This window comes from Hyperolius riggenbachi, chromosome 7 (assembly GCF_040937935.1).
Source record: "Hyperolius riggenbachi isolate aHypRig1 chromosome 7, aHypRig1.pri, whole genome shotgun sequence".
NCBI lineage: Eukaryota > Metazoa > Chordata > Amphibia > Anura > Hyperoliidae > Hyperolius > Hyperolius riggenbachi.
In genome coordinates this window covers 108,608,419-108,628,002 of record NC_090652.1, presented here as the reverse complement: position 1 = coordinate 108,628,002, position 19,584 = coordinate 108,608,419, and the positions used below count along the sequence as shown (strand labels likewise).

Sequence of the window (19,584 nt, the reverse complement as noted above, 5' to 3'; positions counted from 1 at the left end):
AACACATTCAGGGCCAGATTTCTGGAAAGCTACCAAGGCCCGGGCCTTGGGTGGCAGCTGGAAAAAAGGGGCACCTGGACATGGAAGAGGGATTGCTGCATATGGAAGAAGAGGCTCCAAATGGAATACAAGTGTTGCAAATAGGGAGCTGTTGCCCAAGGTACCTGTATCGAACTATATCATATACTATACTAATACAATACTATACTATACTATAAAAGTAAAAATTAGGTGTCTTACCTCTTCAGAGGGATTGATTTGACACCAAAATTTGGAAACATTTTTTATTCAAGCACGATTAAAATGTTGACAATGCATTTTGCAGGTCTCTGCCCGCTTCCTAATGGTATTGCACCATCTGGCTCCTGCAAAGCCGGGACAAGGTACTCCAGCACCCAAGGCTGAGACACCAAAGTGCCGCCCCTCCATCCCTGCCACCCGAGCCATCAAACACTGATTGCTATTAGACTAAGAGGCGCCACATGGCCCATAACCTCCCCAACACCTTAATATCTAGTTATCTGGCTTGCAGTCACTGCCATGTATCCCCTTTTCTTATTTCTTTCTGCTTCATACACAATTAGGAATGACAGCTGAATGAATTCTGCGCCCCCTCCTACACTGCGCCCTGAGGCTGGAGCCTCTCCAGCCTATGCCTCGGCCCGGCCCTGGGCTCCTGGTTTCCCCCTATTCTACAGGCACCAAGATTCCGAGTTAGGGAATCTAAGTGACTGAAATTCCAGATAGTTTGTTGGGAAGGTTTCATTCCACTTTGAATAGTTATGAGGATAGAGATGACAGCAAAATAAATTAGTCCTCTTGTTCTATAACTTCACCTTCATTTTTGGGATCAGCACTCAGAGGAACCTTGTCCTTAATACGAGTAATCTGTTTGGCCTGCATTGTCTCAGCAGAAAATGTATAAATGTATTAATGTAGAATGAGTATTATGTGGTAAGGATGAGAATAATTCAAACCATTAAAGAAAGAAAGAAGATGAAATTGAGAATAAAATGGAAGAAAACACGAAAACGTAATCCAATAAGGGATTTTATAGGATTGTTAGGAGCCAATATAGTGATACCTTCTCTTGCATCAGATATACCACTGCTGCATTCTGTATCAAGTGTTAGGGAGGAGGACACCCTTGACACCTATTGATTAATCTGAAAGCAGACACAAAAAAACAATTGTAACACTGTAGCTAATAAAGGTTTCAATCTGTTCACCTGACCCCAATTTGATTTTAATAAGATTTTGAAGACCAGTAAAAGCAAAAGTCTTATAGGCAGGAGTCCTGTGCAAATCCAATCATGGTGTCATCTGATATGGTACATAATATCAATGTTGTAATTATAATATTAAGACAGTAACAGTCCTCCGCTGTATAAGCTCCTGGTTGGGGGTCAGAAGCTGTCAATTCATTTAAATGGCTAAGTCCTCGGGGGTTTATTGCCACAAACAACAAGATGTCTGTCCTAATCATAAAAACAGAGACAGGTACACTTGAAAGTTTTCTGTACAGGAAGGAACAAGTATCCTTATGTGACTGTATTGTTGGTGGGGAAACAATTCCCGATGCTCATTGCTGAAGAACAGTTTGAATCAGTTGAACAAGACAATTTCCTAACGCAGCAGATTCAGCTTACTTTAGCACAGTAGCAATTTATAGTTAATAGCTTAAGTCACTAGGGACTGTTGCTTAATTAAAATAGGGATAAAAAAGGCAGATAAACCCATAAGTGAGAAATGTGATGTCATCCAGGGTTTAAGATTCAAATTAGCAAATGACTCTGAAAACAGTTCATTTGTATTCAGTCATGTTAGCCCACTTAATGTAGAATGGTGATTATAACATGGGTTTCCATTCAGTGCTGGCATATTAAGCAGCCAGTTTGTATGATTAGAGTACATGCTATAAGTACAGTATATGAGAAAGCAGCGGCATTACTAAGGCTGGAATTTTCATAGTGATGTCACCAGGTAGCGGCTTCAATTCTGATTCTGGGTGGGAGAAAAATGTAATATTTAAAAGGATTTTATTGGCTGGATAGCATAAGGGAAGAGGAACTATAACCAAGGATTAAACTTTATCACAATCAGTAGCTGATACCCCCTTTCCCATGAAAAATCTTTTCCTTTTCTAGATTAGATCTTCAGGGGGTCTGTATAACTGGTATTGGGGTGAACCCCTTCCACAGTGTGATGTTAGGACCTAGGTCCTGACATTTTGATGTCTGTGAACCTCATTGCATTGTGGGAAATAATAGCTGTTTCCAACTGCCAAGCAACCACCAGTATCTCCCTCTGTCCATATGTACAGTATTTTTGCACTAATAAAGGTAAGTTATGATTAGTCCGTTACGGCTGCATTACATGAACATACAGTCATTTCACATAATGGTCAGAATTTGCATGTCAGAATTCAGTGAATTCTTTAAATTGCGAAATTCTGATGCGTAAGTCAAAATTCTGCATTCCACGAAATTCACGCACTTCTCTATAAAGGGAAGGCATGAGACAGGAAAGAGGAAGGTTCAGCTCACATTGTAATGGACCCAGTACGTTTTTCGGGAAGCACAGTGCTGACCCATTTAGTCTCGTGAATGGAATCAGCAGTGCAGATGGCGTGTGATCATACGCATTGTGCTCCGATCGAACGGCCATCTACGCTAAATTATGTGAACAAACCCTAAGGAGTGCATTTGTGGCATTGCATTGGGGTGAATAGCAATTTTTCTGCTGGCCATAGAATTGTGCAGGTCGGATCTGTCCAGGGGTATATATAGTGCCTGCTGCCCCCCTGCCTCCCCCCCCCCCCCAGTGAAATTGAGATGGCCCCATGCAAAACCCTTAGCCCCTCTCCTCAGGATTAAAAATGTGGCCTCTCTCTCCAGAGCAGAGCATAACCGCAGCAGCTTACATTACCTGTCAGCAAAGCTAGCAGAGCCTCCTCTACACACATCTTTTCCGCCGTGCTGTGCTGTGTAACTTCTTGCAGCTCCCTGCTGCACATCACATGACATGCAGGGACGGGAGCCACAAGGAGTTACACTGCACAGCATGGCTGAAGAGAGGAATGAATATAGTGATAGTGAGGGTCATGGGGGCTTCTGTTATGCCCCTGAGTTTGTCCACTACAGTAATACAACAGGAATACCCTGACATGATAAAAAAGCAGACATGTCAGAATGACCCTATTGGGAAAACATAGGCTCATTCTGCACATCTGTTGGTCCATTGCTGTCTGCTCTGGGACACTAACAGCCGCCCCAGTGTGACCTGACCCAAATTCTCGGCACTGTAGAAAAGTTGGAGACCTGGAACATTTGGACAGCCCCCCATTGCCCCTCACGGGGTTGGTCCAGGATGCTAGTAAGCCTTGGAAGCTGAAGCAGTGATTTCATGCAGTTGAACTGACTATGTTAACAGAGCATGAACTAAGACATTTATTCTTTCCTGGTATACTACTTTACAGTAATTTTTCTGTTATGTTCACTTCTAAGAAATGTCATACAGCCGTGATTTTTGATTTGTTGTGCTGGAGAATGAGGGGTGCCCTGCTGAGGCCAAAACCACACAAGAAATGTTCAGGTCTGCCACTTTGCATGTAATAAGACTGTTATTTCACTACAGGGTACCCAGTTAAGTCGTGGTGACCCAGAACAAACAGGATTTTTGTACTGGACTAAAAGAAAGCTAAAAGCCTTGTATTAAAAAAAAATTGCAATCTTCAATTTTGTCTCCTTAAAACAAAAGGTAATTTCATATGGTTATAATCAGGCTTGTGAGTGAAGCCATGCAAATCATTCCTTCACACAAGGCATTTGATTATATACAATTACGTGCATTGCGGTACTCTTTGCAACGGCTGTTTATGTTCCTTTTAATTCACTCCGTTAAAGCCCTAGAGGTTTGGGGTCACCGTCAGGCCAACTTATACATCTAAAATACGGCGCCAGTTTTTCTTATTTATAAATGAATTCACTTCTTGTAAAGTAGAGGTAATACATTTGAACTGGTGACATTTAAATCCCTACACAATTTGAGCCCTGGATACATGAAGGACTTGCTGAAACTGCACCACACCTCTCACAACCTCAGATCAGCAGGATCCATAAACTTGGTCACTCCCAGAGTGTGCTTTAAAACCTTTGGAGCTTTCTGTCATGCTGCCCCTACCCTTTGAAATGCCCTACCACACCCAGTAAAGACAGCACCATCCCTGAAGTTGTGCAAATCCCAACTGAAAAGCCCTGAAGTTGTGCAAATCCCAACTGAAAAGCCACCTGTTTAGCCTGGTATTTGTGGACTTGTAGCATTCTTCCTCTGTACCACGATTTTCCAATCAACCAACTACTGGTCTGAGCTAGGCTTATGTGCTTTGAGTCCTATGGCAGAAAAGTGCTTTATAAATGTTGTTTGTTGTATACACTTTGTCACAATATTTCATTTTGTATTGATTTTCCACTGTTCTTTATAGAGATGGAAGCCCACTCTGTACTTATGATAGGCATTGTTGTTGCAGTACTGTATTTAGCATTGGCATCCTGAAGATCGTGACACTGACAACCAAGCAAGTCAGTGGTGGAAAGCATCACTCAATGCTTCCTACTGTCATTTGTAGTTGTCGTTAGTGGCTACTGTTTTCACCAACGTATTTTTGCTAGAAGACACTAGTTCACACTCAGATGGCAAAAAAGAAATCGTTTAGGAATTTGTGATTTTGCATTACAAATTTTTAGTGATCTCTCAGGAGTTGCATCTTGCAATTCTCATCAGTGCTGCATGACGCGGGTGATATCAGTTTGAAATACAATGTTAAAACTACAGGTGACTCCATCGTCATCTTAGTAGGTTAGCTCCTATGACAGGGCATTGCTTTTCGCGCTACAGGATGTTGACAGTCTAAGTCTCTCAGGAGGAGCAGCTCCTTCTAACCTATTCTTGCCATCACCTCATCTTCATTTAGACAGTGATGATGGACATATTTTGGCAATCAGCTACTTTACTGTGCTACTGAGAGCTTATGTGAGGAGAGGTGTTAGAAGAGCTGAAAACTCCACATCACCACGCAGGGTTTCCAGGTTCACAGTAAATGGTGCATATTAATTGCTGTTGCATGTTGCTATGTTTAAAAATTCCATTACAACGGACACCAGCAATGATCTGACATTAAATGAAAGTTGATGAAAAGTTAGTAATGGAAAGATAATCCTGCACTCTTGCCAGCTTGGCCAACAGCTTTTGTAGTGATAAAGTCAAAGTATGGGTTACGTGAATCCACCTCAAAAAACTGCTCTCAAGCAGTGTCTGCAGTCCAGGTGGCAGAGTCTTTTTTTCTGTATTAAACTATGTATTAACTCAGTGGGTGTCTCCCTCCGAAACTAGATTATATCAGACGCAAAACAATGCCATCATTTAGCAAAGAGGTGGTCACATGACCCCTGTGCTCCAGATCTCTGAAATTCTTGGTCACAGGGTGTTCAGAAGGAAAGATGTGGCTCAGCTTCTGCTTACACTCCCCCCCCCCCCCCAATCAGGGCATGGGAAGGGGGAATTTGCCCAGCTGACATTTAACCACTTATTGGAGGGGCAAGTGGTGGGGTCAGTGGGTAGATAAGTATAATGGCGCAGCTCAGCCTTTAATTTGTGTACAATTACCACAGGAAGTAATGTGACTACTGACTACCCCATAACTCATTTTTTTCTGTTTAATCATATTACACCATTACTGATGGTCTGGTGGGAGGGGAAGGAGGTCATAGAGTTAATAAGAATTTTAGCTGGACAGTGGCATTAAGAAATGCAAACCACATTTTCAGAATCAGTTATGTTCTCCTAGAGCCTCCAGAGTGTCAGATCTTTTGTAAATATGCATTGGGCTAAATTCACAAAGCTTTTTCACCTGGTTTCCTCAGTTTTCACCATATCTATGTTACTTTTTTAAGCTTCCAAAGAGCAAAAATATAATATTAATAAGGTAGGAAAAGTAATATTGAGTGAAATTAATCATGAACAACTTACTTTGAGTAATTATTTTGCATGTAAATGTACTGAAAGGTTATTTTTATCAAACTTAAAGCGGTATCGTCACCATAAAAATCAAATTTCAACAGCAACTGGTCTGAGTGTATTAAGTGATAAAGATGCTAAGCCTGCATTCAAAACTTTCAAAACTTTTTCTGCTGTTATGATTTGGAGTTATCACATACTTAAGGAACACTGGCCCTTTAGTAGTCGTGCCAAAGAATTGCATGCTGGGGGTTCTTTTTATCTATAATCTATTCCTCCTCTTCCCTTTATTTCCCTGCCAGCTTCTTATCTGAAACCTAATCCCCTACTCACTTGTGTCTACAAGCAAGGCTGAGGCGACTCAGTGATTGGAGGAGACAAGAAAAAAAGTAAAGGGCAGAAATGACATCACAAGTTAGTCTTAACTGTGGGCAAAAGACATGGCCCCCACCAGGAACAGAATTCTCGTAATTTACTATATAACATTCACTGAAATCAAAACGTGGACAGTATAATACATGTGTTATGTAAGTAGATCAAGTATTTATCTACTTATATATGTGTTTTTTTTCCTGGGCATAGTATGGCTGATCCTACTGCTTTAAGTTATTTATGAGAAGTTTTGTGAATAGAGCCCATTGTGATTCTTATTATTCTTATCTTACATTGGAATTTTAGGCACCCACGTTTGTGACTGAATCGTCTTCACAGGAACTTTTAATTGAACTGAGGAAGTGGGACAGGAGCTGTGTAACGGGTTGTCTTATTTGCGTCACCAAATATATATTTTCCATTACCTATTGTTTGTTCTTCTGAGAAGGTAAGACTTTACACTTCTCACTAACGTTACTACGACCAGCCATATTTATTTATTTATATCATCAAGAGCACCTCCACCAGTGTTTGTTAGTATAGCTCATACCCTTAGGGGTTCTGAGTAACGTGGACCTTTGTTGTCCCCAGAACTTTTCCAGGAGTGCGACCTACCAGCGTCTGCATCCACAGACCTGGGACACTGAGCGGGGACGGTTATTTTCCCACAGGTTTTGACGGTGGTTGCAAGTTATTGCAAGCCACCTTTGTGAGTATATGCATGCTTATTTAGCTCTTTGTCGGACGTTACTGCCCCATTGGGCTTCTGGTCTCTCTCATTTTATAGATACTTGGAAATTTCAGGTAACCATCAGGGATCAACAATTTTTCTACTATATACATTGTGAAGACATGCATGAATACTAATATAGAAAGAGGCATGAGGTACTGGATTACAGGTTGGACAGATGGGTAGTACATTTCATGGATCAGTACAGCAAGAAGAAATAGCCTATAAAAAGCAGAGCGCTTGAAAAAAAGTTTGGCTCAGTGATGCTTTGATTCCAGCTGGGATTCGAACATGCAGATGTCAAGATGTATTAAGTATTCAGCTAAAAATTTCTGGTGATAGGACTTGGGGATTGCCGTGGTTACAGTCTACAGGAATCTTGAGACTTGATTATTCAGCTTCAGAAAAAGCAAAGCTGTTAAGTCAGACAAAATGAGCAAAAGGAAGACAATATTTGTTGTGATTACCCAAAACATTGTCAAATTCTGTTCTGGGCAACAAACCGCACTCTGGAAAGCAACAGTCAGGATGCTTCAGATATAGTAACTTTGGAACTAAAGCAGAGCTTGCATTGATGCATACATTACAGCATTATGGCCACTTCCAGTGTGTAGCTGTAATGTTACATAGCTGCTGTGTTAATATACATTAAAGCTGCATTTCTTTATTTTATTTAATGAATAGAAAGCTTTGCAGCACTAGAGTTTCGGGTTCAAGACTCTCTCTACTTAGATTTTTTTTTGTTCTACCCATGGCCATTTTTACCTACAATGGGGCCTTGGAGCTAAAGTAACCTGTGGGCCCCCCTGAACTTGGACAAGGTGAGTGTGTGCCTGTCCCCACCGCTTTCACTGTGGGGGAGGAGGGAGCATGCAGGGTGGGTGGGGTTCGGGCTCGACCACATAATTTAGTGGGGTAATTGGGGCCCTATGGATGCTGGGGCCCTGGGTCAATTGCCCCCTTTGCCCCTATGATAGGTGCCAGCCCTGGTTCTACACATGCTTTCATGGGTTTCTAGTATCATGGCAATATTGCTGTAGGTGTACAAACTGCAGATGGTGGGTGAAAGCAGAGCACATTTAAACAGTAAGGAGCCAGGGGATTTTCAGATCTCTTTAGATGAGCAACATCCATTTCAAAGCAGCATTTCACAGGATTTACAGTTATGGGATGGCAAACATGGAAGGTGGAGGTGTGACACAAAATAAGTTGCAATGTTGGTTGTCTCCATTCATATACAGTGGCTTGCAAAAGTATTCGGCTCCCTTGAAGTTTTCCACATTTTGTCACATTACCGCCACAAACATGAATCAGTTTTATTGGAATTCCACGTGAAAGACCAATACAAAGTAGTGTACATGTGAGAAGTGGAACAAAATTTATACATGTTTCCAAAATTTTTTTTACAAATAAATAACTGCAAAGTGGGGTGTGCTTAATTATTCAGCCCCGTGAGTGAATACTTTGTAGAACGACCTTTTGCTGCAACTACAGCTGCCAGTCTTTTAGGGTATGTCTCTACCAGCTTTGCGCATCTTGAGACTGAAATCCTTGCCCATTCTTCTTTGCAAAACAGCTCCAGCTCAGTTAGATTAGATGGACAGCGTTTGTGAACAGCAGTTTTCAGATCTTGCCACAGATTCTCGATTGGATTTAGATCTGGACTTTAACTGGGCCATTCTAACACATGGATATGTTTTGTTTTAAACCATTCCATTGTTTCCCTGGCTTTATGTTTAAGGTTGTTGTCCTGCTGGAAGGTGAACCTCCGCCCCAGTCTCTAGTCTTTTGCAGTCTCCAAAAGATTTTCTTCCAAGTTTGCCCTGTATTTGGCTCCATCCATCTTCCCATCAACTCTGACCCGCTTCCCTGTCCCTGCTGAAGAGATGCACCACCCGAGCATGATGCTGCCACCACCATATTTGACAGTGGGGATGGTGTGTTCAGAGTGATGTGCAGTGTTAGTTTTCTGCCACACATAGCGTTTTGCATTTTGGCCAAAAATTTCCATTTTGGTCTCATCTGACAAAAGCACCTTCTTCCACATGCTTGTTGTGTCCCCCACATGGCTTGTGGCAAACTGCAAACTGTACTTCCTATGCTTTTCTGTTAACAATGGCTTTCTTCTTGCCACTCTTGTATAAAGGCCAACTTTGTGCAGTGCACGACTAATAGTTGTCCTTTGGACAGATTCCCCCACCTGAGCTATAGATCTCTGCAGCTCGTCCAGAGTCACCATGGGCCTCTTGACTACATTTCTGATCAGCGCTCTCCTTGTTCGGCCTGTGAGTTTAGGTGGACGGGACGGCCTTGTCTTGGTAGGTTTACAGTTGTGCCATACTCCTTCTATTTCTGAATGATCACTTGAACAGTGCTCCGTTGGATGTCCAAGGCTTTGGAAATCGTTTTGTAGCCTAAGCCTGCTTTAAATTTCTCAATAACTTTATCGCTGACCTGTCTGGTGTGTTCTTTTGACTTCACGGTGTTGTTGCTCCCAAGATTCTCTTAGACAACCTCTGAGGCCGTCACAGAGCAGCTGTATTTGTACTGACAATAGATTACACACAGGTGCACTCTATTTAGTCATTAGCACTCATCAGGCAATGTCTATGGGCAACTGACTCCACTCAGACCAAAGGGGGATGAATAATTACACACACCCCACTTTGCAGTCATTTATTTACAAAAAAAATGTTTGGAGTCATGTATGATTTTCGTTCCACTTCTCACGTGTACACCACTTTGTATTGGTCTTTCACGTGGAATTCCCAAAAAATTGATTCATGTTTGTGGCAGTAATATGGCAAAATGTGGAAAACTTCAAAGGGGCCGAATACTTTGGCAAGCCACCGTATATGCTATAAATAAATCTTTTGTTTATTACAAAGATTTGTCGTCATTGAGGTAAGCTACCTTAAGTTTTTGTCAATCTTAAACTGTTTTTAGATGCTTTTATCTACTATTAGGGCGCCTCTTTACAATTGTCTAGTCCGTTCATATAACTACTTGCCACCTCTACTAACCATTCCTAAAGCAGGGGGAAGAGTGCATTATGCTTCATAGAGCCCTCTGGAAGGGGGTGTGTCCCAGACTGCCAAGGTTCCAGAATTTAACGGTTAGTCCAAGATTAAATAAAATGAACCCACGAGCCACAGGATTGTAGGATAAGCCCTATTAGAAGCGATATTTACCTGGGTAAAGGCATCATTATCATGAAAACATGATAGTCATGAATCTTTTTTTTTTTAAGGCTGCCTTGTATGACGTCCTATCTGCAACAAAAGCAAGTGATCCCGCCAATAATGGATGCTGTATAGTGTGGTTATGGGTTATTTGAATCTTTATATTATCGTTGATAAAAATGTTCACTGACCACTTACCATCCAAATCCACCAGTTTGGATAAAGCAACAAGAGTGCGATAGTTATTGGTGACATTAATCAGTTTTTTCTTGCAACAGCTTAGTGCTGGCCAGTGGCCAATAAGCACCATTGCTAACAAACCCAATGGCCAATCAATTCGTGTTTTTAGATATTAAAAGATGCTGGCAAGTCCTTCAGCAATACCCAGAAAATGGCCAGGAGGGAGGGGTGCAAAAAGTTGAACCGCAATGAATTGTTCTGAGAAAGCATAGACCACGGTTTTAGAAACATTCATGCAGTTTTAGCAATTATTATTTGTTAAATAATGGGTTATTGTAATTGATAAAGTTGGTATGAAAATGAAAGGAAAAGATAAAAGTTGATTTATAGTTACATGACATCCTTTTTATACAGTTGGCACCAATAGAGAAAATATTTGCATTGATGTGAATGGGGCGTCCTTTTCAATAGGTGCCATTATAACTTTCTCCAACCTTAAAGGGAACCTGAGGTGGGGATTTTAACTTAAAAAAAAAATGCTACCTGATCCAAAGGACTGGCCGGATCAGGTAGCTGCAATCCCAGCGGCTCCGCACTCCTCCTGTGGCTTGCAGTGCCTTTGTTTTCGTAACCCCTGGGGTCATGACACTGGAAGCTTTGAGTGTCTCATCACAGAGCAGAGAACAGGAGGGCGGGACAGAGGCCGTGCAGAGCTACCCAATGGCAGCTGGAGAAGGGTAATCAGGATTTCCCCATGTAGGCATTTAGCAGGGAGTGCCTCTCCTGCATGAAACACCTCTCCCCCCTCAAGGTGCCGACAAGCTGCATGCCAGCAATTTTGCGGGGTGATAGCACAGCGCTGGGGACACAGAGACTGGCGTGGGGAGGACCCAGAGGCATGTCATGCAGCAGGTAATATGCCTCTGTGTCCCATCTGCCCACAACCCCCCTCGCCCCCCACGCAGTCAGTAGATCTCCATTTTTGCGTGTTTGCTGCTGAACTAATCAGGTTATTGCCGTGTCCCCTTTAACAAGTCAGCCTAAGCACACCAGCATATCTCTGGATATTTCAATCAAAGCCCTGACCTTCAGTGAGGATAACTAGCAGCTAAGTGACTGGATGACAGGCGCATCAGGTGGATCTGAGCATCCTTATCTGCAGTCACTTCCTATGATTTATCTTCTTTTTTTCCCCAAACAGCAGAAATACTTTTACAAGCCAAAGACTAAAAGGGGTAAGAACACCAGGGAACGGGGGCTGGAGAGTTTCAGCTCTGGGTACAAAGCACCGGCGACCTTTGGAAAAATAGTTAGCGGTGTGAGAGGGAGGAAGGAATCATTACAACATTTTGACAAGGACGTTAATATTTAATGTCTTGCTCAGCAGCAGCAACACTGGCGGATGAACGGCTCACCTGCAGAAATGTCAGCGGTACTTAAACAGGGACAAGAGCTGTGAACTCACAGTAATTAATACTATGCTTGGCCATGACATGGCTTCAGCATAATCCTGTTCTGCGTATTCTCCAAAATATCACCACATGGCATTCATTTTCTTACTTCTAAGTGGATCACTAACCAAAACTTTATTTTTCTTTAGGCTCCTTTTACACTTACCATATCACGTTGCACCACCTTATTATCCCCCACTGCAGCTCATTTCAGCGGCCATTAAAGTCTGAGACATGCTACAAGGCTCTGGGCAGGGCCAGATTTGCTATAATGCACTGGGCCTACAGGTGCCTGATGATTGAAAGGTGGCTCACTAACTTCCTCGAGTGCCTCCCTTTCCTCTTCCCTATGCAGAGTGCTGATGAGAGTGTAAATGAGAGGTTACACACCTAGCTCTCGGCATTCCACTGACGAGATCTCCCCTCAGTCAAGGGCACCTCTAGCTACTTGATCCTCTTACTACCCAATACTTGGGGGTACCTCTAGCTACTTAATATTGAGGGTACTTCTGGCCAGTGATGGGCTGAACTTGTACATACTCATATTTTAAATGCTAATTAATCTTAATGAATGTACGGGGACAGGGGTTAATTTACCCAGAAGTCCATGAGATCCTATGGGTATCATTTCCCTCACATACAACGTACGTGACGCGTTCCACAACTCACTACCGCACGTCCTCCATTGGCAGAGCACCTGCATGAGTGCCCCCTCCTCTTTCTTTCACTCCTGCCAGGAGCGCAGTAGGCGGCAGTTGTAATACACATGCGCAGCACTGCGTCTATGCCGTATTACAACTGGTAATTAGTCAGGTATTAGTCATGGTCTGGTTAGTGTTTAGTGTTTGTGTTAGTGGTCCGGTATTAGTCATGGAGAGAACATGAAGACATAACAACAAAAGTTGTTTAGGTGATACCTTCAATGACTAACTGCACAAGATTTCTTTGCAAGCTTTCCAAACTTTAAGTTTCTTCTTCAGGATTTATACAAAACCAGATCAGAACCGATTCTGATCAAGTTCTGGATCACGCCTAAAGAAGAAACTTAAAGTTTCGAAAGCTTGCAAAGAATTCTTGTACAGTTAGTCACCTAAACAACTTTTGTTATGTCTTCGAGCTGCCTTTTAGTTACATAGATACTGCATCACTATTCTGCTCTCATGCCTTTCAACTTTTCCCTCCTTTCTCTCTTACAGCCTCTGGAGATCCTCTATTTTTGGTGGTACAAACACTGTAGTGGTATTAAAGTCATTCAGAACCAAAAGCCTATTTTTATTTTTTGTTGAAAAACTCCCCATGACAAATGTCTCGGTTTTTCAAGGAGGGAAATTAAAAACCCGTTCTTGGCGTCAGAGAAATGGGATCAGGGCTGAGGCATAGAACAGATTTCAGAACTCACAATGGCAAGTCATTTTTAAAGTCCCAGTAGAGAGAGGAGACATCTTAACCCTGGTGACCCAGGATTGGTTTATGGAATGCTGAGGCTGGCTGCAATATGAGGTGGTAGCTTGAAAGTTCTGACCCTAAGCTATTTACTGGGTGACCCCGGCCTCGTGCACTGCTGCGATTTTCCAGGCTGGCTGGCTCAATAAGCCTGTAAATTTCACTCTACTCCCATCCTGTCATGTTATTGTTGCACTTTCAATTCTTTTTGCTGTCTGTTGGGCTATTCAAAATGGAAATAAATTGTACAAGTATATAATTACTGTCTTCCTATACATGAATGAAAGGACAGAGGGCAAGGGTGGCGCTCGCCTGGCCTAGGGAACATTTATTAACATAAATCACATGATTCGGTCACAACTTCTAGGAATTCTAGAGCAAAAAAATGACGACAATGCTTTTTACAAATTCACCACATAATTGATGGGCATAAATTTGAATTGATTTTTAGCGCTTGGCTGTCAGATTAAAAACACTGTTGCTGATTCTGGGAGACTTTTTAAAGGACAAACAAAGAAATAGAAATAAAATATATCTGTAGCCAGCTGTTGAATAAATGTGCAGTTTTAGGATACAGTGCCACGTTTTTCTTCCTATGCATATTGGATGTCCCTCTCAGGGTTGCTCGTAAACTACGCCAGCGCGAATCTACGCGTCGTAGTACGCAACTACGCACCGTAGTTCGTAGACAAGGTTTAAGAACAACACGTACGCATTTCCGCGTAGTCATAGTCCCGCTATGCGAAGCTTCGCCAGCTACACATAGTTGACAATGTATTGCAAAGTCAACTACGCGTGCGGTAACTGCATCTATATGGATCATTGCGCATGTGCAGAAATATTATTGCCCTTTTATACGCATACAATTCCGCATTGGAAGGTGGAATGTACACTTATATTAGTTTATATTTGCAAATAGGTTGAAGATTATTGCGGAAATTTATCCGCATAAGGGCATAAGCGGTTGCATCAACTATGCTTCGCACTATGCAAAGCTTGCGTAATTTAACACGTAGTCTACGAAATGCAAAAGTAGTGAAGTTTCTGATTACATAGCCGTAGATTGCGAAGCATATTTGCGTAAAAATACGTGTAGTTCCAGCGTAGCGAAGATGGCTGACTACGACCATCCCTGGTCCCTCTGTTGCACACGTGTCTGGAAGCACATGTCCGGCTGTTTGCCCATTCTACCAGTGAGCAGCTAGTGCCAGTCTTTTTTTCTATCTATTAGAACTATTTAGATTCAGCCTTCAATAACTTTCTAACTGCTGTGTGTATTAGTGCAGAAGATACGTTGTTTTTATGAGGAGCCCATAGGGCTAGACAAATTGGCAGACACATGTATAATGTCTGTACGAGGCTCAATTTAGGAATTTGGGTTTTTTTTGTGATTTTCCAGAACGGAAGTGGGGCAAGCTTTTCAAGAATGACAGAGAATACAATAAACCTATAGAGAGTAATACAACTTAGTAGTCATTCACCATGTCTGGGGACTTTGCTCGTACACACCATGGATTGTTCTTAGCCGAAGCTTCCCGTTGGGTCATTCTCTGATTAGAATTTAGTGTTTATACGGGTGCCCTTTGAGGTCTGCCAAGGTCACTTAATGATCTGGCATTCTGGATCAACCTTTGCGACCGAGGCCATTGTACCCTTCTCATCTCACCCACAGAAGCTGTTCCTTCATTCTTAGCACCATCATCCTTCCTCCTTTCTTCACCGATATGTGATGTGTCACTGGGCTGTTGCCAAGAGATGCATCTGTACGGCATTGGGGCCCTGCATTGTTACTCACAGAATAGATGACACAAATTGAGTGGACATTGTGTGTGTGTGTGTGTGTGTGTACATATATGCATTTCTGCTGCCACAGGTAAGGCCCATTCACAAGGATGTTTCCCACTACACCTGATCACTCCTAACTGCTGCCACTAACAGTTTGTTTTGCTTAGCGCTTTTTCTAACAGCCTTCTTATATTCAAGAGAGACAGGACTCGCTACTTTATGCCAAAAACCGACAAGCGATTGAGTGAATGCAAAACACACATCTCAGAAACATTTAAAGGCTTCCACTGCCCATGAGACACTGAAAGTGAGTCATTTTATCGCCCATTTGATGCAACACCGTATTTTGCTAGTTAGGAGTGCACACCGACGTCGTACAATGTTTGGATGTGTTATGGCTAACTCTGTCAGCGTCTACAGAGATTCCAAAGCACTCATTTCTTCTACAGAAATTCAACGTTATTATAGCTCTCTGTGAAAATTCCACTTAAAAAAATGATACATTTCGAACTAAAAAATGAGCACAGCAGAGGCATCATGTGCTACTTTCCCAAGCTGTCAGTGGAAAGGCTCTGAAACAACACTGCTGTGTGACTGGTACTGCATATAAGGTACATGATAATCAGAAACTGGATCTTTTAACACAGTTGGGGAGGACCGCCCCCCCCCCCTGGAGCACTCTGTCCTTAAAGAGAACCCGAGGTGGGGATATGTGGGGCTGATGGAACACAGAGCCATGTTCTCTACCTAATGACATGGCTCTGTGTCCCCCAACCACCGCACTCTGCCCCCCCCCCCGTGCTATAGCCCCCCAAGTTTAGTGAGTTTAGCGACAAGATTTGTCACTAACTCGGAGGTAAACAGAGGGGAGAGGATTCCCTGTTTAAAGTGCCTGCCAGGGGCATTCCTACAGGGTTTCCTGAGCTGCTATTGGGCAGCTCTCTCCCCTGGCCATGCCTACTGCCGCTCCCCCGCCTCTCTGCACTGTGTGGGAGACCACAGAGTCTCAGCGCAGTGTTGTGACCCAGGGGTCACGCAAGTGAAAGTGGGCTATTGTAGCCCACGGGAGCGGCGGGGAGCAGCGATTTTTGCGGCTACCTGATCCGCTCAGCCCTGTGGATCAGTTCATCTTTTTTATTTTTTGAGTCCACCTCGGGCTCTCTTTAAGCCCCCTTTTACACTTAGGCATGCACGGAACGAGGCAAATGCAGCGAGAAATCCCAGTGATGTACTTCCTGTCCAGCCCTTTAGGCTAGCGATGTGTCTGTACAACATCAATCCTCAAATTGTCTCCTGAACCCCGACAGGCGACAGTTATTGCATCTGTTCACTTTAGAGGCAGAGGATCAGCAGAACAGCCAGGCAATTTTGCAGGCAAGAGTCAGTAAGATCTCGCACGGCACTACACGAGCGCAGCACTCTTGTTACTGGATTCTTAACAGTTCTGAATGAACTATTCCCTGCCCAGCAGTGGTGGGCCAAAATTTCGCATATGCGAAATTTCGCAACAAAATTTGCAATTAAGCATCATAATCGTAATGTGAAATTTCAGGGAAAATCATAATTAATTTCGTATATAATATTAATATTTCATGATTTTACCTAACTTTTCATGTCATTTTCGCTAAATTTCGCATAATTTTGTGGCGACTTTAGTGGTTAATAGCAAAGCCCCCATACATGCTATTGCTACCAAAATTGCTACAGATGTTAAGGAGAATAGTGGGTACAAGTCAAATAAAGAATTTTTCAGAAAGACCTTGTACTTTTTGAGAAAAGCGATTTTAAAAATGCAAAGAAAAATGGTTTTAAAATTGTCATTTTTCTGAGTCTAAAAACCAGCAAATTTGGTGTCAATAGCTTGTATGGGGGCTGTGCTATTCACTGCCAAAGACGGCACGAAATTACACAAACATTACGTGAAATTGTATGCAAAATTATGAATGACGATACTAAATCAATTAAATCTACAAATTGTAATTACGTATAGGCAAAATTGCGAAAATGTATGCGAAAATTTGCGTAATCGTAATTGGCTGATTACGAACAACACTTAACTACTGCCCAGTTCTATTCCTCTCAGTGGTGTAAATGACTACCTGCATGTACTATTACACAATTTTATTGTTGGTGTTGTCTTGATGTTTGTTGCCAATGTGTGCCTGTTCTGTTGCCATTGCCATGTATACTGCAGCCAATCCCGGGTACGACAACCATTGTACTCGGCGAATAAAGCTGATTCCTGTTTTTCATGTGTGTGTGTGTGTGTGTGTGTGTGTGTGTGTGTGTGTGTGTGTGTGTGTGTGTGTGTCTGTCTGTCTGTCTGTGGTGTGGTGGCCCTGGCGGTGCCTCCTCCCGCTCCCCCGCCTCCCTGCACCCTAATTGAGAGACAACACAGTCTCTCAGCGTACCGTCTCCACCCAGGGATCATGCAGGTGAAAGTGGGCTATTGCAGCCCACGGGAGCGGTGGGGTGCTGCGGGTTTTGCAGCTACCTGACCCGCTCAGCGCATGTCTGTGGTGTGGTGATTGTGCGTTTGTGTGTCTACCCATCTGTACGTGTATCTGTGTGTTTGTGCGTGCGTGTATATCTGTGAGTGAGTGTTGTCTGCTCAGCTCTTGTGTCTGTATGTGTGTCAGTGTTCCTCAGAGATATTATTTTCCTTGACATAAAATCTCTGTGCCAGCTCTGAGTAAGATTCTCATTCAATACCTGCTGGAAGACTGTAAATTGCTGATCCCACTCCATGTGGCCCCACCGAGCAAATGAGGTAAACACAGTGATTAGATGGGATCTGTGAAAATCTGTCTCAAGTAGGATTAACAACTAAGAACAACCAATGTCAGCAACAGGGTCATTCCTTGCACTGGAGCCAAACCTCCCCCTTAGTCATCACAGGTACTCTTATACAGCTGGTGTGTTCCAAATTCTCAGAGAAAGTCAGTGTGAAACATGTTATTGCCGAGTGTGTAATCCCTAGCTTGTTCGCAAAATGCTATTATAAGGTGCTGAGACGGCCTCACATTCTGTATGATACAGAATAAATAGTAGCCAGAAAGAAGCACACCCACATTCTTAGTTTAGCTACATTTTTAATGTAGCTTAGTGCAAGCTATTGTACCGTTATCTGCCTTTTTCAGCCAGAGGAATTGATAGTTGAATGAAAGTACAGACCAAAAAGCTTTTCCCAAACATGTTTATGAATGTTACAGCAGTGTAAACTTACATATAAATAATACATCATTTCTATTTATTAGATTCAGGAGATTTTGTTATTGTATGCTGGTGATATACAGCTGAACCATGTCACCAGGCCATATCTCCAAAACTACATGCGTCAGAGTCACAGTAAAACTACGCATGTCAGAGTCACAGCGAAGCTATACACGCCAGAGCAATGCAACACAGGTCAGAGTCATAGCAAAACTGCACACATCAGAGTCGCACAAAAATTACACGTCAGGATCACAGCAAAACTGACGTGTGCAGTTTTGTTGTGACTCTGACGTGTGCAGTTTTGTTGTGACTCTGACATGTGCAGTTTTGCTGTGACTCTGACATATGCAGTTTTGCTGTGACTCTGACGTGTGCAGTTTTGCTGTGACTCTGACATGTGCAGTTTTGTTGTGACTCTGACGTGTGTAGTTTTGCTGTGACTCTGACATGTGCAGTTTTGCTGTGACTCTGACGTGTGCAGTTTTGCTGTGACTCTGACATGTGCAGTTTTGTTGTGACTCTGACGTGTGTAGTTTTGCTGTGACTCTGACATGTGCAGTTTTGCTGTGACTCTGACGTGTGCAGTTTTGCTGTGACTCTGACATGTGCAGTTTTGTTGTGACTCTGACGTGTGTAGTTTTGCTGTGACTCTGACATGTGCAGTTTTGCTATGACTGACATGTACAGTTTTGCTATGACTGACATGTACAGTTTTGCTATGACTCTGACGTGTACAGTTTTGCTATGACTCTGACGTGTGCAGTTTTGCTGTGACTCTGACGATCACAGCAAAACTGCACATGTCAGTCATAGCAAAACTGCACATGTCAGAGTCACAGCAAAACTACACCGGTCAGAGTCATAGCAAAACTACATCGGTCAGAGTCATAGCAAAACTACACACATCAGTCATAGAAAAACTGCGCACGTCAGGATCGCAGCAAAACAGCATATTTCAGTCATAGCAAAACTGCACATATCAGAATCACAGCAAAACTGCACCGGTCAGAGTCATAGCAAACTACACCGGTCAGAGTCATAGCAAAACTACACACGTCAGTCATAGAAAAATTGCGCACGTCAGAGTCATAGCAAAACTGCATGTCAGTCATAGCAAAACTGCACATATCAGAGTCACAGCAAAACTACACCGGTCAGAGTCACAGCAAAACTGCACATATCAGAGTCACAGCAAAACTACACCGGTCAG

At 42.7% G+C, this 19,584-nt stretch overlaps 1 protein-coding gene across 6 annotated transcripts in view; it reads left to right on the top strand.

Annotated features, from left to right (window-relative positions):
• The window catches only part of ELFN1 (extracellular leucine rich repeat and fibronectin type III domain containing 1), a 941,931-nt gene that overhangs the window by 183,503 nt on the left and 738,844 nt on the right, over window positions 1-19,584 (top strand). Inside the window, exon 1 of one of the 6 annotated variants that reach the window (XM_068244496.1) lies at window positions 6,762-6,835. The exons of the other annotated variants lie outside the window; for them this stretch is intronic. The gene's annotated coding sequence lies outside the window, so the exon portion shown is untranslated. Of the gene's footprint in view, window positions 1-6,761; window positions 6,836-19,584 lie in introns of those variants that run through there. 6 annotated transcript variants of the gene reach the window in all.